At 33.6% G+C, this 27,598-nt stretch overlaps 1 protein-coding gene and 1 long non-coding RNA gene across 2 annotated transcripts in view; both read right to left on the bottom strand.

The window, feature by feature from the left end:
• LOC114332026 (tumor necrosis factor receptor superfamily member wengen) overlaps nt 1-27,598 on the bottom strand; it is a 333,411-nt gene that overhangs the window by 84,049 nt on the left and 221,764 nt on the right. The gene's annotated exons all lie outside the window — the stretch shown is intronic.
• On the bottom strand, nt 13,900-16,910 carry LOC126892675 (uncharacterized). The gene is made up of 6 exons (XR_007700963.1): nt 16,493-16,910; nt 16,253-16,425; nt 16,108-16,194; nt 15,889-15,960; nt 15,777-15,830; nt 13,900-14,131 (listed from the first exon to the last, which is right to left on the bottom strand). It is a non-coding gene; the product is annotated as an uncharacterized LOC126892675 (long non-coding RNA).

The raw sequence follows: 27,598 nt of genomic DNA, 5'->3' as shown, positions 1-27,598 counted from the left end.
TCTGCATATGCGACTACGTTGATGTGAAGTAAAATGTCATGCCATATTACCACAGAGCAAAGAAAAGTAAAATCACAGATTTGATTTGCCAAACAGCTTGCCTCATGAGCAACCATTTTATCGTTGTTTTTATTCAGTGATTTATATAAGAGCATCGGAAATTTCTTCAATTTGGTCTCTAATGGGAGTAATTGCATTACTTATTCTACTTTCCCATAAAGTTTCGGACAAAGGTTTCAATGTTAGGCTAGAAATATGATTTTTCAGCATAGTCCAACGATGAATAGATGCTGAGAAAAAGTTGTAAATTTTGTCACGAAGGAAAAGAAAGAAACTGCAAACTGTGAGGCTTGAGCAGCATCGTTCACGACTAAGTTAACTGAATGGCTAGACCATGGGACAAAAAATGCTCTAGGATTCATTTTCAAAATAATTCTGTTTTGAACTCCCTAGTTCTTCTCTTCCATGCTTGTCCCATTATCATACCCTTGTCCTCTCATATCTTCCAAAGGTATTCCCAGTTCATTCTGGGACTCTGTAACTCCCATTCCAGTGGTTTCCACTACAGGCACAAATCTAAGAAAATTTTCTTCAATTTTAACACTTTGTGAACAAGAACCTAAATCGGCAAAATGTACAACAATAGTCATCTGTTCCACCCCAGCAATATCAGATATACAATCTAAAATTATGCTATAATACTTTGCTGATTTCAAAAAGTTTAAAATTTTATTTTTGATTTGGTCATGGAGGAGCTGAATAATTTCGTTTTGAATACGTTTTCCCAAGAAGTGATGCTGTTTGTTACTCCCATTAGTTGTTATTCTCCCAATGTGCTCTTCTAACACAGAATCAAAATTTTTAAAGAGCTCAAAAAGCATAAAAAAATTTCGCCCCTCATTTGATGACATTGATGTGCTAAGAACTGTATTATTGATATAAGTCGTTGTATTACATTTTTACAATGACCAGTTATTGAATTTAGAACTTTTTGTGTTTCTTCATCTATGATTTTGCCCGACTCTAGTCTAATTGCTAGTTCTACCCACTGTCGCTGTGACTGTAGATGAGCTGGAGACTTAGCGTGGCTGGACAAAGCTTCAGCCATATATTTCTGATTATTATATCCATTTTCAGTAAATTAATTTTAAGTGAATTTCAGTGAATTTAGTTTAGTTCTGATTAGACTATTCTTATGCAATGAAGAAGAAAGCGGTTTTGTCGATTTTCCGTCGAATTGCAATTCCGAACCTTGCAATTGTTATTGTTTCACTTACTTAATTCTCGTTTTTACAATTGCATTTTTGCCGCTCTTGTTCATAATATTGATTTTTTATAATATTAAAAACATAAGTTATTATTTCTTCAATTTCAAAAATTAGCTGTCCTCTAAAATTTGCCGCCCCTGAATTTGCCGCCCTGGGCAACCGCCCAGTTCGCCCACCCCTGGGGCCGGGCCTGTTTGTACGGATAGATAACATTATAGAGACACAATGGACTGAGCATTTCACGAAATTATATGGAGAAGGAGAAGAAGAGAACAGAGAAATAAACATTAATAAAACCCACGATAGAGTACTAATAACAGAAGAAGAGCTACAAGAACGAATAAAAAAATAAAAAAAATAGAAAAGCACCTGGTCCTGATAAAATAAATAATGAACTACTAAAATATGGAGGAGGAACACTACTCCAATGGCTCCTAAAATTATTATTTGTCGATATAATAAATATCGGAGTAGTACCAGCGGAATGGAAGGAAAGTTTCCTGCTACCGATACTCAAAAAGGGAGACTCGAAGAATCCTGAAGATTATAGAGGCATTGTCTGATGAGCAGCACATTAAAATTGTTGACGGTAGTCATAAAATATAAAATCGAGGAAAAAGCGAAAATGGCAGATGAACAACAAGGCTTCCGGAAGAACCGCAGCACAATAGATGCAATTTTTATTATCAGGCAAATAGTAGAAAAGTCTATTGAATATGGAAAACCAGCATACATGTGCTTTGTGGATTTAAAAAGTGCTTTTGACAGGGTGAGGCGAAATGATATCTTAAATTTATTACAAGCTGAACAAATATACCACCAGATAATAAGGCTAATTAATTAAATTAACAAGACCAACAAGATCAGAGTTATAATGTCAACAGGAGAAACAGAATGCATAGAACTAAAAGGAGGAATCCGCCAAGGAGACTCGCTCAGCCCGTTGTTATTCAATATGGTGATGAATCAAATAATTCACGAAGTAAGAAAACGACATGGATACCACATGGGAGCGCATAAAATTACGATACTATGATATGCCGATGATGCAGTACCAATTGCTGATAACGAGGATGACCTACAAAGGCAGCTCCACACTTTCAATATCACAGCAAATAAACTTAATATGAGAATATCAGTAGAAAAAACTAAATGGTTAGTGATAAGTAAAGAGCCGCGTAGATGCAAGTTAGAAATAGACGGCAAAATTGTAGAACAAGTAATGAAATTCAATTACCTAGGAGTAGAGATTACTAGTGACAGGAATATAAGAACAGAGACCACAACACAAGCAACAAAAGTAGCAAGAGTAAGTGGTTGCCTCCGAGAAACCATATGGAGAAACAAATATCTGACCACGGAAAGCAAAATAAAAGTATACAAGACAACAATAAGACCTATCCTAACATATGCAGCGGAGACAAGGACCGATACAAGAAAGACGAAACAACAAATCAACAATATCGAAATGAAAGTATTAAGATCAATAGCGGGCATATCAGTAAGAGACAGACAAAGCAACAGAAGTATACGAGAACGATGCAAAATTCAAAATATTAACAGGTGGATAAAAACAAGAAAGAAAAACTGGAACGAACATGTAAACCGGATGGAACGAGATAGACTAGCGAACATCTGTAAAAACAACAAGCCGTATAGCAGAAGACCCGTTGAAAGGCCGCCGAAAAGGTGGAAAGACAATGTACAGTCAACAACAACTGAAACAGAATAAGAGGCAGACAAACAGGAGTAACTCCTAGTCGTGCGAAGAAGAAGAAGAAGAAGAAGAAGAAAACGATGTCAAAATGAAATAGAAAAAGTACTTTGACAGTCCTATCCTGAGTCCCTGAATGCGACCGAAAATGTTTTGGCTATTGATACATTATGGCACGTATCCATTACGTTGGTGCTCCGTGTTCCGTGTAACTGCTCCAATGGATACGGTATGCGCTTCTCCACATATAAACCGTCACCGATTGAATCGCCGAGGGTGAGCGCCGAACGGGAGCGGGAACGTATCCATTATGTGGAGCAGCTACACGGAGCACCCACATAAAGGTACTTATAGATATGGCGGGTTCGTTAGATTAGTACGCGTTAGTACGTGTTTTCAAGTTCGTTTGTAAAACTCCATTTAACGTTTTCTATTGTTTTTAATTATATGTTCTTATTGTAGGCCATTCGCTTTAAAGAAATGATCAACGCACACCAAGCAACTTCACACTTGTAGTACGGCCCTTTGCAATTATTTATTTTAAAAATAAATCAATATGCGAACTTTCAATCTTTAGTCATTCTATATTTGGTTTGGGTCAGTTAATTTTTGTTGGCACTCGCGGAATTTTTTATAATGCGATTCCATGATCGATTGTGTAATTTCGCTCAAACCGAAATTACGAATGAGTGACTATTAATATTCAGAGAGAGATAGATAAACAATTTAATGGAGGGTCATTTAGTATACAAATTTAATATTAATTAATGATAAAATGGGCAACTATTATCGCTGCGCATACATTATAATAGTGTTTATCAACGAGTATTGCAGTATTTATAGTATTTATCGATGAATTTGCCAGGAATGTATTAAAAACATTGATTTAGTTACAAATTTCTAAATTATTAAGGAGGAAAAAGGATATGCGTCATGTGGATTCAAAATATGACATATCCATTAAAAGAAATTTTAAGTAAAACAAGGAAAAATCTTTTTCCACCTACCTCTACCGAAAGTATCCTTTTCCTGACCTGATTGTAGGGAGCAAAGTCGTACTTTTCCTCCCTAGGGAGGAAAAGTACTTTCCCTAGGGAGGAAAAGTAAAAGTGACGTCATGGTATGTCATTGATGAAATAACTTATTGACGCCCTGTACAATATTCTATTATCTATTACGTAAGTATCTATACATTTTAACGTTTATTTGTAGAACACTCTGTATTTTGCAAAATGGTAAAAAACAGTAAATTGTTATTTTGGTTTAACGATGTTTACATTATTAATTTGACGTTTATGTGACAGTTGACAGTTCTACTGTACCTACTTTTTAGTTTTAGTTCTCTAATTAATTTTGTTAGTTAGTTACATAAATAAATTGTTTAAAATGAAAAAATGACTTTTTATTTGAGAAAGGTGGAAAAATCATATTATGTATAACATGGGAGTAAAGTGCCTATTCCTCCCTTGAATGATTACTGCCCTGAATGCAGTAAACTTCATTCTCGGGACGAAAAGTAGCACTTTCCTCCCTTGTTATACAAATAGCTATACTTCTCTTTGAAATTAGTGTTCTTCGAAATGAAATTTTTCAGTTTTGTTGTTCAAAGCTTCCTCCTCTCTCAAAGTATCTTACGCGGTTAAGCGCTGGTTTCCTCGAAAGCGGTGCCGACAACCTGCGATCATAACACTGCGATGAATGACATCATAAAAATCTGTACCATGCAAAATAATAGCGTTGGTTTCCAAGGATGCGTTGGTAGCCACCGCTTGCTGAGCTTGCACATTCCATTGCCACAGTGAAGAATCTTGAATTTTTCACCGTAATCTGACGTAATTCATCGCAGTGCTACGGTCGCTGTTTGTCGGTGCCGCTTTCGAGGAAATCAGTGCTTTAGGCAACTAGCTACTTTTGACGTAGATGCGGTGGGATTTCGTCAAATGCTTTCTTAAAAAAGGATAATGTTTCATCGTTTTACCTAGATACTTATAGGTACTGTTCTTTTTATCTAGTTTTAATGGTAAACCTACCTTCACAGCTGCAGGTTGCTTGTGCAGTTTCTGACCTCTTCTTAGCAAATATTTATTGGTACCGAGATTGTTTTTATAGAAGAATTATTACGCGTTTTGACATTTGACGTTTAAAGCCATACGGTTGATGGCTTTATATCAAGCTGAACGTTTGTTTTCCAGTCAAGAGCTAGTGTATCGACACCTCAATCTGTAGACTTTGCCCCAATTTTCGATTATTTTAGTTACTGTCCAGGTTTTGGTAACTTCAGGCTTTTTAATAGTTTTTTTCAATTTTATTGACCAAATGCCCCTGATGATGCTCTAGGAGCGAAAGTATACTTGGGCAAGATTAAATTAAATTCAGTGCACGATATCTGCCTTTCACTTTGTAAAATTCATATATTCGAGCATTCAACAATTTCCTATTTTATAAACAAATGGTTCTGATTTAGGTTTTTTCCGATATTTGTTTACTTTGGATGGAGTTCATGGATGGATTCCATATTCAATATTGTCCATAAGCCATTTCGCTCATTATCAGGATATTTATTGTTAAACAAAAGAAAAACTACAAAAATGCAAGTCTAGTAGGTTATTACAACGGAAACAACAATGTATTTCGATCTCAACTCGTGAGTTAGTCTGACATGTGTCTTAGTCACGTGGTACCTTCAGCTTCATTATTATTGGTTAACGTGGACATGTCGGTATTTGCACCGAAGTCGGCTGTAGTCATGTCTGGTTTTGCATCTATAACTTGTTTTGCATCCTGAATGCTTGATGTAAGATATCGACTTCTATATTAAAACTATACAGTAACTGGTAGCCCTGTAGATTATGAGTAGAATGATGTATAAATCTCAAAACCATAAAAGATGTGACTCATATAGAAATTTTAATTTCAAAATTTTCATTCTTTTATGTGCTTTACGCAAACTTTTGTAGAAATGTAAAGGATTTTGTAAAAATAAGATTTTACACTTATTCTCATGTAAACTTTATACAAAGTTTTGACCTCCTTCTAAACCAGTAACCACAACATTCCAAGCAAAAGTTATTTGACGTAAACGAAACATTTTAGAGCAGCTATTATCTGACCAGGTGTACTTATAAAAATACGCACACAGTTTTTAACTATTTGTATATTAAAATTGTAAAAATATCAATAAACATTTAGGAACAGATGTACCTTTAAAAATACATTAAAAAATAAACTATTCATCATATGGATAGATGTAATAACATCAGTTCGTTTCGATTAGTATTAATTTAAAAATCTATTTTTGCCTTTTGTTTATTTTAGCCTTACATTTGCTAACTTCGACCTAGTCTAAGTTATTATTGTTTTCATTTGGAGCGTGGCCAAAGAAAATACGCGAAATTTAAGCAGATATTCTAATAAATTTCAGAAAAAAACTAACTTGGTTAGACAGTTTTCAACAGTCTAGTTCAGCGGTTCTCAAACTTTTTTGGTGGAACCCTTTGAAAAACTAAATTTGTAACGGAACTCAAAACCCTAAAGCTCTAACTCTAAACTAAAAGTAAAACCAGTTATATGTGTCTTCTTCTTCTTCTTTCTCAGCTTTTTCCTTTTCGGTAGTGGATACAATTACTTTAACAGGTGATTAATCCTGAATTGACTGATATTAGTGAAAATGATCAACAATATGATGAATATCATTTGACTTTTCAAAAACAGAACTGTGCTTCTTCGCATGATGCTTTACTTTTTCGTGAATATTTAGACCAACATTTTTCTCGTCATTAAATTGAGAGCAAAGTCAGTAGCGAATGTCCTTCTCCTTCACCAGATTTGTTTACCTGGACTTTTTTGTAGGAACACCCAGTGACGGTTTAACTTAACTTCGGGTCCTGGGCACTGGGGATTTAGAGGCCCGCTTCATTGCTATTCAGTTGTCAGTTTTTTAAAATTGTTTCACTTTCACCTGCTTTATCGAAAAATATTTTTCTTTTCTTTGTTCTTTGAAGGTCAGTTGTACCTATAGAATATGTTTGAGATATCTTCGATTTCGCAAAAGAAAGTTTTCGCTTCTAGTTCAACTTTGTTAAACTTATTTCTTACGTCTACAACAAATCTCAAAAGAGGTGTCATTAATTCTACTCAAATTGACACGTTCCCAGTTTTTAACGTTTTGCTTGTTACATTCACTCGTTTCAAAATTCTTGCCCAAATCAGTGTCAGTAGAGCTGTCTCAAATTATTTCTCAATGATCAAACGGACTATGATAGTCCCTTTACCTAACAGACTATGATACTAAAAAACAATTTTTAATCGACACCGGTGCCGATCTGTGCGTTTTCCCGCGGAAATATGTACGGGGTGCACGCGAAAAGACTTCATACGAACTATACGCGGCCAATGACACTAAAATCGCGACATACGGTTATGTGAACTTGACATTAAACATCGGACTACGGCGTGATTTTACGTGGCGATTCGTAGTGGCGGACATTTCAAAGCCTATCATTGGAGCTGATTTTCTTTCCCATTTCGCTCTCATAGTGGACATTGCTAACCAGTGCTTAGTAGACAGTACGACAACCCTTCGAACAAAGGGACTCATTAAAGAGTGTTTCGACAGCAGCGTAAAGACTATCGTGGAAGTGTCGCGTTACCATGAACTGCTGCTACGATTTCCGGAAATCACGCGACCCGCCGGTATGGTGAAGGACATTCAGCATCAAATCAAGCACCACATCGATACAACACCAGGTCCACCCGTTTTTTTCGAAATCGCGACGATTAGCACCTGACAAACTGCAATGGGCTAAAAAAGAGTTCGAAAATATTCTACGAGTAGGCATCATAAGACCATCAAAAAGTAACTGGTCTACTCCACTGCACATGGTTTCAAAGAAAGGTGAGGAATGGAGACCCTGTGGAGATTATCGACGTCTAAACCAAAGAACAGTTCCAGATCGATATCCAATTCCGCACATCGAAGATTTCGGTCAGTCGCTAGCTGGTAAGACAATTTTCTCTACAATAGATTTAGTGAGAGCATACAACCAGATACCAGTAGCTACCGAAGACATACCAAAGACCGCCGTTACTACACCATTTGGGTTGTACGCGTACTTATATATGCCTTTTGGTTTACGAAACGCAGGACAGACATTCCAGCGTTTCATAGACGAGATTTTACGTGGTCTAGACTTCGCCTACGCTTACATCGATGACATTCTTATTGCGTTAGAATCCGAAGAGCAGCATATGTCGCATTTGGAAGAAATTTTCAAAAGGCTCAAGCAGTTTGGCGTTGTGATAAATCCAACAAAGTGTCAATTTGGCAAAAACAAGATTACCTTTTTGGGATACACAGTATCAGACGGAGGACTCACACCTCCACAAGAAAAAGTAGCAGCTGTACAAAATTTCACTCAGCCAAAAACAGTGAAAGACCTACGCAGATTTCTAGGTATGTGAAACTTCTACCGAAGGTTCATACCCAATGCAGCTGAGCTACAAGCACCACTACATGATGCCCTAAAAGGTAATGTCAAAGGAAAAGCACCAATTGAATGGACACCACAGCGAATCCAAGCCTTTGACGACTGCAAAAACAGTTTAGCTGACGCTGCTTTACTGAGCCACCCTGATAAATAAGCCTACTAAATAAATGTAGTCCTAGACAGTTTAGATATTTAGACTATATAGGACAGTTTTGCACTAACATTCAGCACATTTCTGGATTAAAAAATATTGTGGCAGACGCACTATCTCGAGTCGATAGCATCAAGAAAGATATTGAAATCATGGACTTAGCTCTCGCACAAGAAACTGATCCAGAACTGCAAACTTTTTTAAGTGAGAAAACATCACTGCAAATGAAGAAAATACGCTTTTCCGAACAAAACGTGAGTTTGTACTGTGACATATCAACATCTACAGCCAGACCATTTGTACCGAAACCACTGCGAATGGCAATTTTTCGCACCATGCATAACTTAGCACATCCCGGAATCAACAGTTCTGTGAAGATGATCACACAGCGATATGTTTGGCCATCCATTAAATCAGATGTGAGGAGATGGACTCGAGCGTGTCTACAGTGCCAAAAATCGAAAATATCGCGCCACATTGTTTCACCTACTGGAAGTTTTCTACCACCTTCCAGCCGATTCGAACATGTCCACATAGACATTATAGTGATGCAGGTCTCAGAAGGAAACAGATACTGTCTAACATGCGTCGACCGTTTCACACGTTGGCCAGAAGCTTTCCCGATGCCTAATCAAGAAGCAGACACAGTAACCAGAACATTTTTTTCTGGTTGGATAGCTCGTTTCGGCACTCCCAAGCGCATCACAACAGATCAAGGCCGACAATTCGAATCGCATCTCTTCAAATCAATCTGCAAATTGACTGGAACTACCCATTTAAGGACAACCGCCTATCATCCGCAAGCAAATGGTATGGTAGAAAGGTTTCATCGACACTTAAAAGCAGCAATTCGATGTCATGAAAACATCCGATGGACCGAAAGCCTACTTTCAGTGTTACTGGGCATACGAGCAGCGTGGAGAGAAGATTTAGGCACTTGAGCCGCCGAACTCGTGTACGGAGAACCATTGTGTTTGCCAGGTGAACTATTGTTTTCGTCGCGAAGAAACACCGATGACAGTGCTCACATATACTTAAAAACGCTTCGAAATCATTTCGAAAACCTCCGTCCTACGCAACCGTCGCATCATGATCCAAAAGCACCTTCATTTTCAAAGACATGAAAACCACCTCTCACGTTTTCATCCGCCGTGATACAATCAAAAGCAGCTTAGAAAACCCATATCACGGTCCTTTTCCAGTTATTAACCGAGGTGACAAGACTTTTGTCGTCCGTGTAAATGGAAAAGAAACAACAATTTCCATAGACAGATTGAAGCCGGCGTACGAGCTTCACGAAAGTATCCATCACGAGCCAGAAAGAATGACAGTGTCCAGCAAAACGAACACAGACAATAAAAACAACAGACTGAAGAGAAAAGCAAGATTTACCGGAAGATATCAAGAAAGTGTCGGGCATTAGTGAATTCAGTGATTTCTTTTCTCCTCGTATAAACCCTGCAATGTATTTTCTGTTATTTTCAATTTTCATTATATGATGTATTACCTAGCGGCTTATATTTCTCGAAGGGGGTGTATAGCGATACGCTTTAGTTACTATTTTTGCTAATTTTTATTTTTATTTTAAATAACTTTTTCAAAATGAAATAATACGTTCCATTTAAAATTCACATGCGTAGAATGGCCTGTTAGTTTAAGAAACGAAATATATCAGTTCTCAGCTTTAAAAAAAAACCAGATGTTATACCCACTTGTATGGGATATTACCTTATCAGACCCTAGGCCCATAAATTAGTTTAAAAACCACAAACTAATGTTTTTAGTTCAGCGGAGTCGTTTTCACCAGTCTCGGTCGATTTCGCATCCCGGCAAGAGGTCTGACACTCTTACGAGATCTATAAGCAAAACACCTTTTTTTACCAAAATAAATAAGTATATTATTGACAGTTGTTTGCGTTTTAATTAATATTTATTTTATATAATTAATTCCGTCAACACACACCAAACGGAACATTATATGTAGATTATTTATCGATCTTTATTTTTTATTATTAAAAGGAACGGGTCCCTTAGGGCCACGGGCGCCCGCCCCAAGCGCCCAGTGAATAAACCAGCACTAGGAACACCTAAACAGTAAATCTATAGAACATCTCCCGTATCTTTAGAAGATTTACGTCAACGAATTGTCAACAAATACTTTCAAATCTTTCCACAAATACTTTGGAATATGGAAGAACGTTGCGAACAAACCGTTGTCATTGTATGAAAGCCGGGGATCATCAGTGTCAACATTAAGGGCCGGTTGTTCGAACGCTAATCAACATTGATCACTATCAAATACTTAATTACTGTCACAACTGTCAATGTCAACTTTGGTTGGGTTGCCGAAAACATAATTATCGATGACAATTGTGAAATTAGTTAATCAATTATGTTAATAATTGTTATGTTAATTGACTAACTAATCTCATATTTATAATTAACTATGTTTTCAGCAACCCAACCAAAGTTGACATTGACAGTTGTGACAGTAATTAAATATTTGATAGTGATCAATGTTGATTATCGTTCGAACAACCGGCCCTTAATCAACTAGGAAATAAGTAATCAACTAAAAATATTCATTTTAAAATGTATTTTGTTAATAAATAAAAAGAAAGTATTGGAGCGAACATAAAAAGTTTAATAGGTCTGGATCCCGCGTATGAAAAAAAAGTTGATTAATAGCAAGCCGAAAATTTGTTAATAGCTTAAGGGTGTCTAGTCAGACAAACTTTGATATATGGGAACACTGGAACATGGGAAGTTTTAATTGTGGAACAGTTTAAAAATTTGGAACGGTCAGACCACGAAAACGGCACATGTATTTTGTCCGACAGAACAGACTTAAACTCTCCGAACAGATATTAAACTCTCATATTCTACATGTTCCACTCATTAAATAAATAGCAGTCTGATTTTTGCATGAGAGTTTAATCTCTGTTCGGAGAGTTTAAGTCTGTTCTGTCGGACAAAATAAATGTGCCGTTTTCGTGGTCTGACCGTTCCAAATTTTTAACCTGTTCCACAATTAAATCTGCCCCTGTTACGGTGTTCCCATATATCAAAGTTTATCCGACTAGACACCCTTAAGCTATTAACAAATTTTCAGCTTGCTATTAATCAACTTTTTTTTCATACGGGGGATCCAGACTAGTGTTGCCCAAAATCAGTCTTGGTCTTGCAGTCTTGGTCTTGTTCTTGCGTTTTCGCAAGACCAAGACCAAGACCAAGACCGCCTAATTTGAGCAAGACCAAAACCAAGACTTACCGTGCAAAATTTGAGCAAGAACAAGACTAAGCCTGCAAGACTCTTGCGTCTTGCAATTAGAACTGGGGGTCGTTTTATGAAGTATATTAGTTCGGGTATATTCTTAGGTAGGTACTCTATGAGAAGCAAAAAAAATTTGTAAAATTGAACTTATGCGCCTTACGAACAATACCATAAACAAACATACATTCTTCGCTCTGAAATTAATTGTCCACGTTTTGAGAATAGCCGCCCTCCATTCATAAATTAATAGGTCTGGATCCCTCGTATGAAAAAAAGTTGATTAATAGCAAGCTGAAAACTTGTTAATAGCTTAATTAAGGGTGTCTAGTCGGACAAACTTTTATATATGGGAACACTGGAACAGGGAAAGTTTTAATTGTGGAACAGGTTAAAAATTTTTAACGGTCAGAACACGAAAACGGCACATGTATTTTGTCCGACAGAACAGACTTAAACTCTCCGAACAGAGATTAAACTCTCATGCAAAAATCAGACTGCTATTTATCACCAAATGGGCGTTTTAATGAGTGGAACATGTAGAATATGTCAAATGACAGGAATTATGACAGGTGATAAATAGCAGTCTGATTTTTGCATGAGAGTTTAATCTCTGTTCGGAGAGTTTAAGTCTATTCTGTCGGACAAAATAAATGTGCCGTTTTCGTGGTCTGACCGTTCCAAATTTTTAACTTGTTCCAGTGTTCCCATATATCAAAGTTTATCCGACTAGACACCGTTCAGCTATTAACAAATTTTCAGCTTGCTATTAATCAATTTTTTTTCCATACGCGGGATCCAGACCTATAATGTATCGAAACTTTTTAAAAATATGTCATATGCTGATAAAAAAATATACCTACAATAAGTAGTTCATTTTTTTCCTTAATTAGTTTTCTACGAATTTAAACACACGAAAATCATATCGATATATATATATATATATATATATATATATATATATATATATATAAATATATATATATATATATATATATATATGTAAATATATATATATATATATATATATATATATATATATATATAAATATATATATATATATATATATATATATATATATATATATATATATATATATATATATATATAAATATATATAGACGTACACACCGGCCATGTGAGTCCCATTTTGCCATATGCTGCGCACCGTCCGAGACCCGTTTTGACCATGCGAGACCCTTCAGCGGGACTCGCATGGTTTTATCGTGTATATCGGTTGCAGAAGGTCCAACTTATCCAAAAAAACTGATCAATAAAAAATTTTTTTTGGACTCGGAAGTCTGTTTGCTATCGCAAAATATATGGAATTTAGTTCATAGAAACGCACCATAGGCGGCGCACAGGTAGACTGTATGTAAGCTGTATGTCCATCCGAGACCCAGATTGATCAAACATTATATGCGAGACCCAAAACCCGGCAACATTGCTTTGTTATAATTTACTAAAGGAATTTCATTTGAACTTTATTTTAGCCAGGGCCGCGATTCAAAAAGGACGACTGTCCGCCATATTTAAAGACGGCGTAAATCGTGTAGCCGAGAAGCAGAATCGCGGGACTGATTATATTTTGTCAGCAGGCTACTTTTCACCAGATTATTGATTACGTATTGGTTGTATTCGGTGGGATTTTGTATTGGATTAAAGAAGGGCTCCCGCCATTCTTTAATACCGCTAAGTTGGAAAAAAAAACGTTTGTGCGATGAAAAAATTTAAAGTTGTATGTATTTTTTAATCCACATTATAAAAAGATAATAAAATACAAGTCCAAAAAATGTTTTAGGGGTGGACAACCCTTATCATCTAGGGGGATAAAAATCGGTCGAACCGTTTCAGAGGAGTTTGGGAACGTACTTTATGACACAAGAATTTTATATAATATAAGATACTATTTTATTAATCATATTTTTGTTAAGAATCTGATTTGCTAGATTAAATGAATTTTTACCGAAAAATATATATCAAACGAAATCGAATTAAAACACAAATGTTTAGAAACACGTTATTTAATAAAAAACTTCACAAAAACTACACTCTGTAAGAATTGTAAACAAACGTTTTAATTTTTACCCAATCAATTGATTGAAAGTTTTCTCCAGCTTTATTTTTTTTAAATTTCTGTACGTCTGCTTTTTTCGGAACCCTTTTTTCTTTTATGAATCTTGTAAAGTATTTAAGCATAGTTTGTTTGTCCTTTTCGGTCCATCGGTGTCTTGCAATCGCTAAAAAAAGTTAATACATAAATAGTTATTTATGATATAAGTGTTAAAAGTACACGTTTAAGGCACGCATGTGAAAGTTTGCAGAATGAGCTATAGCAAGTTCTGCAATTCACATGAGTGCCTTAAAAATGTACTTTTTAACACGCATATCATACAATATTTTTTCTACAAACGTAATTACAGAACAATATCTACAAAAACTTTTACTTGAACTTGACTGACATTCCATTTTTATATTTTTTGACATTACATCAAAATTGTCTATACGGTCAATACGAACTGCAGTGCCTTAAAAATATTTTAAAGCACTAGTGCCTTAAAGTAGCATTTTTAACGCACGCATGGAGTGCTAAAAGTTGCATTTTTAACACGGTTGTAGAAAAAAAATAATACTTAAAAATTGTAACAAAAAATATGCCGTAAATTAGTTATAAAATTTGGAAAGCATTTTTAATTTTAACAAAAACAGGTATAGTCCTGTCGCCAGGGGGGGTACAACGGCCTCGTTAATTCAGATGGACTTACCCAAGTTTTTTTTATGTATTTTGACCCGTAGAAAACGAATTTTTTGGGTAACAGTTGATCCGGATGTCGATAAGATTGTTATAGACCAAGAACTTGAGGAATCAAATAACAGCGATTTTTGGCAAAACAAAACAATATTTTGTATTTTTTGGGTCGTTTTAAGCAAAAAATATTTCTACAAGTTTTTTAGTAGGATGCAGAGTTTTCGAGATAAACGCGGTTGAACTTTCAAAAAATCGAAAAACTGCAATTTTTAAACCCGAATAACTTTTGATTAAAAAATAAAATAGCAATTCTGCTAAGCGCCTTTGAAAGTTCAAGTCAAATTATGTCGGTTTTGATTATTTGCATTGCTAAAAATTTATTGTGTTATTGTTAAACAAAGCTACAAACAACTAGTGCGTGAGTGATGTTTCTATGATTTCTCATTTAAAATCGAACGAGTAGGTAGAATAGGTACTAGTGCAATCAAGACTATTTCTACGTTACATGCGTTAAAACGCATGTAAAAGCACGGGAAACCCTACGTGTTTATAGCTTTGTTAAACAATAAAAAAATAAATTTTTACCAATGCAAATAATCAAAACCGATATAATTTGACTTAAACTTTCAAATGCGGTAAGCAGACTTGCTATTTTATTTTTTAATCAAAAGTTATTCGGGTTCAAAAATTGCAGTTTTTCGATTTTTTTAAAGTTCAACCGCGTTTATCTCGAAAACTGTGCATCCTACGAAAAAACTTGTAGAAATATTTTTTACTTAAAATGGCCCAAAAAATACAAAATATTGTTTTGTTTTGCCAAAAATCGCTGTTATTTGATTTCTCAAGTTCTTGGTCTATAACAATCTTATCGACATCCGGATCAACTGTTACCCAAAAAATTCGTGTTCTACGGGTCAAAATACATAAAAAAACCTTGAGTAAGTCCATCTGAATTAACGAGGCCGTTGTACCCCCCCTGGCGACAGGACTAGTAATTGTCCTTTTACAAATAAAATTATTATATTAGAGTTTTTTACGAATAAATATTTTTTAAATCCTATTAGGTAATAAATGTATTATTAAATTAAAACAATTGTATTACGAGTAGCAGAGTAATAGTTATCTAAAGAAATTACCATTTGAAGTGCTTTCGGTTTTTTCAGTAGTTGGCACCTCCTTTCTTTTTGTAACTAAAAAATCAAATAATACATGCATTTTTTCGATATACTCTTATTAAAACTGCTTTACCTTTATTATTTTGCATTGGATGCGTCATTTCATCGGTAAATAACTTTCTTTTACCCTTCGACGAAACTTTTTCTGCAAATTAGTAATAATTAGTTATTTGTTACTTTTAAGTAGAAAACTGCTTTTAAGAGTTAGGAGCTACTCATCTTTTTTTTTTTCATTTATAACATTTATTGTAATGATTTTTTAAGACTTCGTTTATAATAATCTTTTACCTACCATTTTTATTAGCTTGTTCAATCTTTTCGTCGGTTACATCGCTAAAATTACTTTTAGGACTCCAAGAATGAGTAGGCTCTGTTAATTCTAAAAAATGGATTATTAAACTTTTAGGCAATTACCAATGCGAGTACACTAATTCTACCTTTTTCATTTATTTCATTTACTTCTGTTTCTATGTTTTCAATTTCCAATTAGTCATTTTCTTCTATATTGATATCGTCTAAGCTCTTTCCTTTGTAAATATTAACATCACCTTTATTCAAAGCGATCATTAGTTTGGCTATTTTTGCAGTCTGGTATAGATCTTGAGGAAGTCTAAAAAATATTACAACTATTAATTATGCTAATATAATAATAAACCACTTTAACAAGATTGGCTTACCTATACCATTCTTCATGGGTTTTTTTTTGTATGGCCCATAAAAATGGCTAATTGTTCCATGTCAGTATTATTAATGTCCATAATCTGTAAAATTGTTGCAGTCTGTTTTCGAAATTTGGTAGAAGTTAGAGAGTTGGGATCCTTTGCCCCACAGTTTTTTGCAAATTGTTTAATTACACTTGTTCCATGAAACCAACCTTTCGACGAATTTGGATTTGCAAATATGTATTTATTATGTTCTGGAATTAATTTTATTTTTTCCCTTATTTTAATCATCAGCTCAATTTTCTCGTTTAAAAAAGGAGAAATTAAAATAGCTACAGGTTTGCTACCTTTTCCACCTGTAATAATTCTTCTAAAGTTTCTACACAATAGTTTTTCTGAAACAGTTAAACTTTCAGCAATTTCTTTTTGAACACTGGGCTCTGCAAATGATCTTTTGTAAGTAGAAATTTCAAGGTATTGAATCTCACCGATGCGTTTTCTATTTAGTATTAAAAGAAGGGCCATTATTTTTTTTGCTAAGGTTTTATATAAAGGAAGTAAATCATTTTTGTCATTTTGTTTCCCCTCCTTTTCTAAAAGTTTGTTTAATTTTTTGGCACTGTCTTCAACGTGATTTTTGACAAAATTATTAAACTTAATTACGTCACTTGTCACCGGAAGTATTTGGGGTTTTTCCCATTGCTGTTCTTTCATTGTTTTAAGGGCTAATGAAGAAATTTCATTGGCCCAACTGGTCTCTAATAATGTTTTTAAATCTCGAATGCTTTTTTTTCCTCATTAGGGTTTTTAAAGGTAAATAATGGGGATTTTTTTAAAATCATTCGATTAATTATATCGCATACTTGTTTTAAAGTGGTACCCATATGAAGTGCTAATGATGAAGATTTAAAGCTTTTATCGGCATTACTAAATCCCGAAATTACTTTTGTGGCCGTAACTAAATCGTCAAATAATTCTGGTTTCATAGCATCAATTAGGTTCTGAACAGGTGTGAACTCTCTAAGAGCAATCAAAAGTCTTGCTAATTCTCTCATTTTGTTGGACGTTACTGTTACAATTTGCTTTCTTTTATGTTTTTTAAGATGGGTTTCCCCGAATAAACATATTAAAATATCATTTTTTGCGGTGGCGCTTATTTTATCTGCTTTCATAATGCAAAATACCTCTTTCTTTAATCTTGACTGTGATAAAAAACTGTTTTGGCAGCGAGAAGCCGCTAAAAATGTTTGGGATTGAGTTAAGGCATTTAGTCGCCCACACTTTGTACCAGTGTGTTTTTCTTGGCATTTTTTAGCATGCTTATAGAAAAATTTTTTTTTGTACACCCCAGAACAGTTTTCGCAAACAACAAAATCGTCAAAGTCTAATGCTTGGGCTTCCGTGGGCCTTCGAACAGCCACCACTTTTTTTTCTTCTCTAAACAAATGAAAATTTCCTTCCTTGCGTAAATAATCCCATAAGGTTTTCCTTTCATTAGATCCTTTTGGAAAAGATAAAATCTTTTTTACTCGACTTTCGTCAGCATGATTTCTTTCCAAATGTCTTGCAAAATGACTCACTTCTACGAAACAAATTGGACAGAAATTATTTCTATCCCAAACTCTGTTTTTTCTATGTGAAAGGGCAACAATGGAATTATTAGTTTCGATCTAAAAAAATTAAAAGTAAGACTGTAAAAAAGTACATTTTAAAACTAAATTTAAACAATTTAAATTAATTAAAAAATTACAAGGGACAGTCCCGCGCCAAACACACTTGGCGCCCTTGTGCATTAAATTACTGTGCGCCTTCACCTATTAGGCCAGGGTAGATCCTGTTTCGAGATAAAAAAAAATTTAACAGCATTATGCATACTTTATTTTGTAATTATTCGTTTAAGTACTTGAAGGGAAGTGGATCGGGAGGAAAAAAAATTGAATGGGGGTTGGTGGGGGTGGTTTATAGGGGTGAAAAATTTGCCTTGCGATTTCCGGCTTAGGTTCGCAATTTTTCTAATAACATTGAACGTAAAAGTTGTAGATATTAAAAAAACAAACAACTTTTGTTCTATGTATTTTTCAACATAACCTCAAAATTTACGAGAAAAATGCCAAACACCACTTTTTCATGTTCTTCGATGTAACTTTAACAAAAATTATTTAAATTTAACCAAATTCCGGGAAATATACCTTTTTGCATCTAATATTTTTTTTAATTTTTTTTAATGGCGGATATTGAACGGTTTCCGAGAAATTTCAATCGAAAAATTTGGTAGCTCAAATTGAGCTTTTTAACTTTTGTAGGTGGGCATTATCTTCGTTGAAATGTGTACTTTCGAATGAAAAAAAAGGTCACCTTAAGAAAGAATTTTTTTGAAAATCGCAAAAAAAACCGAAAAAACCGGTTTTTAGGTTTTAGAATTTAAGTGATCGTTATAATTTTGAAGTTATTTACTTAAATTTCTGTTCAAACTTTGTAAAACATGTTAACATAGTTATTTATAAACAGTTTTCAATTATTTAAACACGATCAGTTAATAAAACTATTGTTTTAACAATATTTTTGCATACAATTTTTTTGCAAAATTGACATGTTTGCTTGGAAAATTTTTTTTTGTATTTAAAAAAACAAATCGAAAGTATTACATATATGCAATTTTATGAAAAAGGCGATAGCTTTTGAGTAAAAATTCTTTGAAAATTTTAAAAAGTGGTAGACTAGTATAACTCTAGGTTTTTATGTGTTCAGGACCGTAGAAATAAAAAAGAACGTAATTTTAATTTTTTTTATTCAAAATTTTGTACAGATGTTTTAATTACAAAATTAAAAATGAAAACTTGTTACACGTGCACTTTACAAAAAAAATTTAATCAATTTATTTGTGCCTACTTCTTTTTGGAACTGGTTCATTAAAATTTTCAACGAATTTTTACTCAAAATCTATCGCCTTTTTCATAAAATTGCATAGAGTACTTTCGATTTGTTTTTTTTTAAATACAAAAAAAAAATTCCAAGCAAAAATGTCAATTTTGCAAAAAAAATTTTATGCAAAAATATTGTTTAAACAATAGTTTTATTAACTGAACGTGTTTAAATAATTGAAAACTGTTTATAAATAATAACTTAAAATTATTATAAATAATGTTAACAAATATGTTTTACAAAGTTTGAACCGAAATTTAAATAAATAACTTCAAAATTATAACGATCACTGAAATTCTATAACCTAAAAACCGTTTTTTTCGGATTTTTGCGATTTCCAAAAAAATTCTCTCTTAAGGTGCCCTTTTTTTTCATTTGAAAGTACACGTTTCATCGAAGATAATGCCTACCTACAAAAGTCAAAAAGCTCAATTTGAGCTACCAAATTTTTCGATTGAATGTATAGTGTCATTTTATGAAAAAGTGAAATTTCTCGGAAACCGTTCGATATTCGCCATTAAAAAATTTTTAAAAAATATTAGATGCAAAAAGGTATATTTCCACCAAATTTGCTTAAATTTAAATAATTTTTGTTAAATTTACACCGAAAAACATAAAAAAGTGGTTTTTGGCGTTTTTCTAGTAAATTTTGAGGTTATGTTGAAAAATACATAGAACAAAAGTTGTTTGATTTTTTAATACCTACAACTTTTACGTTCAATATTATTAGAAAAAATGCGAACCTAAGCCGGAAATCGCAAGGCAAATTTTCCACCCCTATAAACCACCCCCACCGACCCCCATTCAAAATTTGTTTCTTACCGATCCACTTCCCCTCAAGTACTTAAACGAATAATTACAAAATAAAGTACGCATAATGCTGTTAAATTTTTTTTAGAATTTTGACTATTTTGAGAGGATCTACCTTGGCCTATATACCGCTTTTCACAAAATTTTAACTATGCACGTTTAAGAACGACAATCATAAATAACAGGTAAATGACGCTGGCCTATTGCTGGGCTCTGGGTTCATAATCCATAATCCGCCCTTCTGGCTAGTGGGAACAATGGTTAAGCATGCTGTCCTTGACTATTGAAGGAGGACAAAGATGTTTTCGTGCATAAACGTAAATTATGTATTTAACCTTTAACTACACGCGCTGGCGTATTTTGTACGCCAGATATAAGAATTCTACTGCACATATATTAAAAAATTTAATTTTTGACCTTGTTTATCTATCTAACCTGTCACTGGAATGTGATTTACAATTTGGTTTTAGTTTCGTTATAATCGGCGTTCTGAGAAGATCATAATTTACAGTTTGTTGGTGGACAATAATAGGTGGACAGTAATTTGTTGTTTCCGGTGGTGGTCAATATACACCACGATTATAATAATCTAAGTAGTAATATAAGTACATATTTTAATTGTTTTTGAGTCATTATGGCACAAAATATATTTTTCTTTATAAACAATACTTTTTCTCCTGTAAAAAAAGCACATTTAAAAAAAATTATTAGTAATTTTATTTATCATGGAATCCAGTTATTCCATGATTCCAGTTATAAATCCCAATTGGCTTACTGAGAAGGAACTCCAAGTATTCACTGATGCCGAATAATGTTTATAACAAACAACTAAATGTATTTCTTCAAAAAAAAATAAACAAATCCGCTGTTTTTAAGTGTATTTTCTTGTGGCGTATAAAGTACGCCACGCGTGTAGTTATGTTATAACTTGATGCGCGTGTAGTTAAAGGTTAAGATAGTTCTTGCGCTTTTTGTTATTTAGCCAAAAACCCGGAGCGCCTTTTCATAAATATATATCACTTATATATTATATCACGTATGGACAGAGCGGCCCTGACAAGGGATTCCCAATGACTGCTAATAATTATTAACCTAATAATTCTTTAACTTACGTTAGAAATATGGGGCTTTTCCGAGGGTTCGTCCTTTGTTAAAGTTGATTCAGGGCAAGTTACGTTTATGGTCTAAAATTAATAACACACAATCAGTAATGTCTATAAATAAATAAAGAATTACATTGAGCAATATCTTTTAAAATAAGTATCTACTTGTCATTTTGTATTTTACTTAAAATAAGGATTTATCCAATACTTTTTTGAACTGATTAAATATGTCGTATTAAAAAATTACCTTAAAAATTGGAATAATAGTTTCCTCTTCCCCTCCCTCAGACTCTATTTCCGTTTCGGGTACATATGAGGATGTGTCACGTGACTCGCTAAAGTCTTCATTGTCTTCATAGTCTCTATGGTCAGTATTTAGATTCGTGTCAATTTTGGTCAAAATTGGATAGCAATCAAAATTTACAGCTTTTAATGGAGTGTAAGTTTTTTCTTCCAGCTAAAGCAATATTTAATAATTAACACCAAAATAAGACTTTTTTAAGATATTACGTTTTATAAAATAGAGCAAATAAGTAGTATGAAGGTGCAATAATATGTCGATAGGCGACTTAAACCATATTATATTTTTCGACTGCACTAAATATACACTTGAAACATTGGAACTAATGACGGAATTAAATAATATAAAATTTCCTCTTCCAGTAAATATTTCAGCACTCCTTGCTTCATTTGATAAAAGAGTCTATGACATATTAGTTCATTTTGTGATTAGGACGAAAGTAGACATTTGATCTTTCTTACGTCATAGTTTGTGGCAAATAGACTTTGTCTGATGCCAAAAACACACACACACACACACACACACACACACACACACACAAGTAGTATGAAAATAAACAAGTTTTTGTTAAATATTTTGTTTAAAACAATTTTTACCTTGTCGTACTCAGGCGATTTTGATGCTTTTTCCTCTAAATCATTTTCTTGAAATTCATATAAATCCAAGGTTTTGTTTAAAGGTTGTGAGTCGTTATCAATGTTATCATTAAGTTTAACATCTGGTTCCAGTAAAATATTTGCTTTGGGTTTTAAATGGTCCTGTTTTTTTTCTTTATCATACTTATTAAATGGAGTCTAAAAATTAAAATAGTTTTCTTGGTGTATACTTTAATTTACACTAAATGAGATCAAGACTTACCTCTACGTTATTTTTACTTTCAGATAATGTTGATTCATCTATTTTATTTTCTTGACATTAAAAAAAAGGGAGTTGTTATAGTTTGCAAGTAGTTATCAATTTTTTCTTTAAGGTTAACGTTCGATAAGATCTTTACATTGGGCTCTAAAAGCTCAGTTTTTTTCTTCGCATTTTGTTTCGTTTTGCTAGGCGGCCCAAAATAAGATTTCCCCATCTTATTTGCATTTGAATAATATTTTTCTAAAAATTTAAGAAATAAATAAGAATAGAATAAAAAATTATTTATTCCACCAACAATTGCCAATAAAAAAACATAATTTATAAAAGCGCTCCGAAGTTTATAATAAAATGGCATTTTTTAATTTATTAATTCATTTATAATAAATATTTTGTAAAAACTTTAAATAATTAGACGTGTGTAAGTAATATTAACTACTTTGCATAAATTAAAAAACACTTGAGGTACTTACTTTTATTATTTTCGTCCAACGCGAGTTCCAAAATTTTTTTTGATCTATTTTCCATAGGTACCTAATATTTATCCTTGCGCCTAAAATCACTATTTTACGTCCGCCCTTACTATTCACAAGAATTAAAATAACCGCTGAAACAAAACTGTTAAATTCGAGGTGAAATATACAAACCGGGGAAGTACCTAAAATATTCGGCAAACAATACGAGACCCAGCGTTGTGGCAACATCGCTGGGTCTCATATTGTTTGCTGAGTGTGCCATGTATAACTGGCGGGACTCGCATGTCCTTTTGACTTGTAAGTGGGACTCGCACGGTATGCTCCGTATAGATTTTTTAAACTAAAAGATTTTTCTTACCCCTCTCTGGGGCCCATAAAAGTTCATATTATATTCTTTATTTTTCTATAATAAAAATCTAATTATACACTTTGGTTATGGTGGGTCTCGGGTGGTCTGCTGGATATATCGGGACTCGCATGGTGCGTTGCTCGCGTATATATATATATATATATATATATATATATATATATATATATATATATATATATATATATATATATATATATATATATATATATATATATATATATATATATATATATATATATATATATATATATATAGAATAATAAGACTATTATCTATATTTTTTCTGCTGAGTGTGATTACAATAAGGAGACAGACTATAACAGATAATGCTGTGTCGGCTATATAATACCGTGTAACCAAATACCGAAATATTTAGTCTACGAGGCATTCAACAAAGAAATATTTACAGTGAAATACATGGAAAACAAAAGGACATTTATGGCAGTTTTTTCTGTAGGTCTAGGTAGTTAAATTAAATTGGTCATTTGTTTTATCAATCGACTGTTCTTTTGTTATGCTCTTTGGTTGATAATATAAACTATTCCAAGGAACGGGTCATTTTTGGTCTCTCAAATTTCCTAAACTTTCTCGATTTAAGTGGTTGATAATTTGATTTTTTATTGATTTTATTTCAATGTTTGATCATAATATAGCCTTATTCTGTATAAATATCGCTGTAATAATATTGTTTCTAGACAGGTAAATTTGTCATTGTACACCGGGTGTACCAATCAAACTGTATTTTTTTTCGCATCACCCTGTGGAATATTCTAGCATTTATAAAATATTGAAATTAAAACCCAACTATAGCCTCATATTTTCTTAACATTTTGTTTTTTTGATTCATTCGCTTATGTTGGATAATAAAAAGTTAGGTACTTTTTTAACTAGCCATGTTTTTCATGAATACAGGGTGTTTTTAAATAAGTATGGCAAACTTTAAGGGGCAATTCTGCACGAAAAATAATTTGACAGTTTGCTTTATAAGTGTATGTTCGCAAATGCTTCGTTTCCGAAATAGGGGGTGTTAAAATTTTTCTTGCAAACTGACGATTTATTGCTCTAAAACCGGTTGAGATATGCAAATGAAATTTGGTGGGTTTTAAGAGGTAGTTATTACGCATTTTTGACATACAATTAAGAATTTAATATTCACCATTGGCGCGCATACGGGTAAAACGACCCGTTTGTTTAGAATTACCCCTTAAAATTTGCCATACTTATTTAAAAACACCCTGTATTGATGAAAAACATGGCTAGTTGTTAAAATACCAAACTTTACTGTTATCCAACATTAGCGAATGAAAAACAAAATGTTAAAAAAATATCAGACTGTAGTTGGGTTTTAATTTCAGTATTTTATAAATGCTAGAATATTCCACAGGATGATGCTAACTTTGAGAAAAAAACACAGTTTGATTGGTACACTCATTAGTACCGATAAGTTATCGGGTACCTATACAACGACAATTTAACTTTCTAGCAACAATATTATTACAGAGATATTTTTAACGAATAAGGCTATATAATATTAAAAAATCACTTAAATCAGACAACAGGTTTAGGAAATTCGAGACATCAAAAATGACCCATTTTTAAGGAGGTGCCTTAATTTCTTGGAGAAGTGTATTATTCTCGGTTTGGTATTCGGTACCAAAATGAGAACTGGCGTTAACATATGAAGGGCCAGGGGAAAGAACGATGAATGTCTATCTGCAAGCATTTTCGGTAAAATGAGAAATAAAGTTGTATTCATATTCATATTCATTGTTTTTACCCCTTGCGTCCAATCTTGTGACGTGATTTTAAGACGATTATCATATTTATTTCCCCTTGTCCATTCACAGGTTGATAGTAAGGGCTTGTTTTCATGTAGGCCGTTTGCCAGCGGTTGGAACCGCGGTTAGCCGACGTTTGCATCGTACACATGAGAGCGATTGACTGGCGGTCTCATTCCTCCCCTAGTAAACTTACAACCGCCGCGGTTTGGCGACGGATCGATAGCATATGTTCGATTCCATTTGTTTCTTGGCAACTCGAACCGCGGCGGTTGGGTTTTTCAGGTAAACCGCGGCGTCAAACGTTGGCAAACCGCCCTATCTGAACAGATTGCACAACAATCTCAAAATGACCAAAAATGGACATTCATCCTTTTTCCCTCTGACCCTTCATATTGTGCACATCTGTCACTGAATTGAATTCTTTTTAAATCACACATTGTCAATGGCAAATACTCGAAAAAATACGTAAGTTCCTAATAAACTTTGGTTAGTTGGAATATAGACACGGATCGCTTAGATCGTAGGTTCAAACCCCCCGGTGTCAGTTGTTTAGATATTTATTAATTTGGTTGGTCTTTACTATGGCTGCGATATTAAAGCTTAAAATTGACCTACTCTGTTACGTTGTTCTAGTTCTAAGATATGTAATAGGCTAATGGGCAACTGCGAGACTTGCAAGACCAAGACCAAGACCAAGACCTGGAGCGCAATACCAAGACCAAGACCAAGACCAGGTGTACTGTCGCAAGACCAAGACCAAGACTCTCTAAGTCTCGTCTTGGTCTTGCACTTGGGCAACACTAATCCAGACCTATAAGATTAATGTATAGATAATTGCAAAGGCTTTCAAACGATATCTTATTTTTTTTTCATAAATGTTTCTGCTAGTACTTTCTGATAATGCCTAACGCCTCTGTTTTGTTTTGATCCGGCCACCTTGTATGTATATGCATAATTTCTGCTATGCGATGCTACACGTAATAAAAGAGTTTACTCTGTGTTTTTTCGAGGGCATTCAAAACTCTTTACAAGATGTCTGGTTTCTTTTCTTATCTATATGCACCCTGCTGAAATCCTTGAGTAATCGATGTATGTACTTGTCTTTGCCGTTGTTTCTTATTCACACTACGTACGTGGTTTAGTCACACTATCCATGAAACATGTCATGACCCACTTTTCCATATTGAGAAGATTCTCGGACAGATTTCCCATAGGTATATGTTGAGCCGAGTTTGGATTTAACGGGTACATAACTTATTATAACTATATTATAATAACTACATAACGTGACTATATTATAACAAATTATGTAAAATATATTAGTTAAATCATTTAAATGTAAAAATTCAATTCAAGAACGAAAAACAAAAAACCCAAAAATCCTTTCAAACGTATGAATAAGATTCGTCAGGAAATGAGAAAATAAAATAAATAAATAAAAGGCGAATTAGTGTTGTCACTAGGGGGGGGGGGAAGGGGTACAACGGCCTCCTTTATTTAGATGGACATACCCACGTTTTTTTATGTGTTTTGACCTGTAGAACACGAATTTTTTAGGTAACAGTTGGTTCGGATGTCGATAAAATTGTTACAAACAAAAAACTTGCAAAATTACAAAAAAATTATTTTTCCACCTACCTCTACCGAAAGTATACTTTTCCGGACCTGATTGTAGGGAGCAAAGTTGTACTTTTCCTCCCTAGGGAGGAAAAGTAAAAGTGACGTCATGAAATTCATTCATGAAATATAACTTATGGACGCCCTGTACAATATCTATTTTCTATTACGTAAATATCTATACATTTTAACGTTTATTTATAAAACACCCTGTATTTTATAGAATGGTAAAAAACAGTAAATTGTTATTTTTATTTAACAATATTTACATTATTAATTTGACTTATATTTGACAGTTGACAGTTATATTGTACCTACTTGTTACTTTTAGTTCTAATAAATTTTGTTGGCTAGTTACATAAATAAAGTAAAAATGAAAAAATTACTTGTTATTTGAGGAAGGTGGAAAAACCATATGTATAACATGGGAGTAAAGTGCCTTTTCCTCCCTTGAATGATTACTGCCCTCCGCTACGCGTCGGGCAGTAAACTTCATTCTCGGGAGGAAAAGTAGCACTTTCCTCCCTTTTTATACAAATAGCTATTTTGCAAAACATTTTTTGTATTTCTTGGGTCATTCTAAGTTAAAAATGTTATTACATGTTTTTTCGTAGGATGCATAGTTTTAGAGATAAACGCGGTTGAACTTTCAAAAAATCGAAAGATTGCAATTTTTGAACAAGAATTTGCATTTGAAAGTTCAAGTCAAATTATACCGATTTTGATTATTTGCATTGCTAAAAATTAATTTTAAACACATAGTACTGTGTCTCTGTTTCTATCTCTATCGCTGTCTCTCTCTTCAATCCTGATCCCCAGAGAGAGTGTAGTTGTCATCGAGATGTTGTGTACTGTTCGTGCCCAAATATCTCCTGTCTCTAGCTAT

Source organism: Diabrotica virgifera, chromosome 1, assembly GCF_917563875.1.
Source record: "Diabrotica virgifera virgifera chromosome 1, PGI_DIABVI_V3a".
NCBI classification, from domain to species: Eukaryota; Metazoa; Arthropoda; class Insecta; order Coleoptera; family Chrysomelidae; genus Diabrotica; species Diabrotica virgifera.
This window is presented reverse-complemented; position numbering and strand designations above follow the sequence as displayed.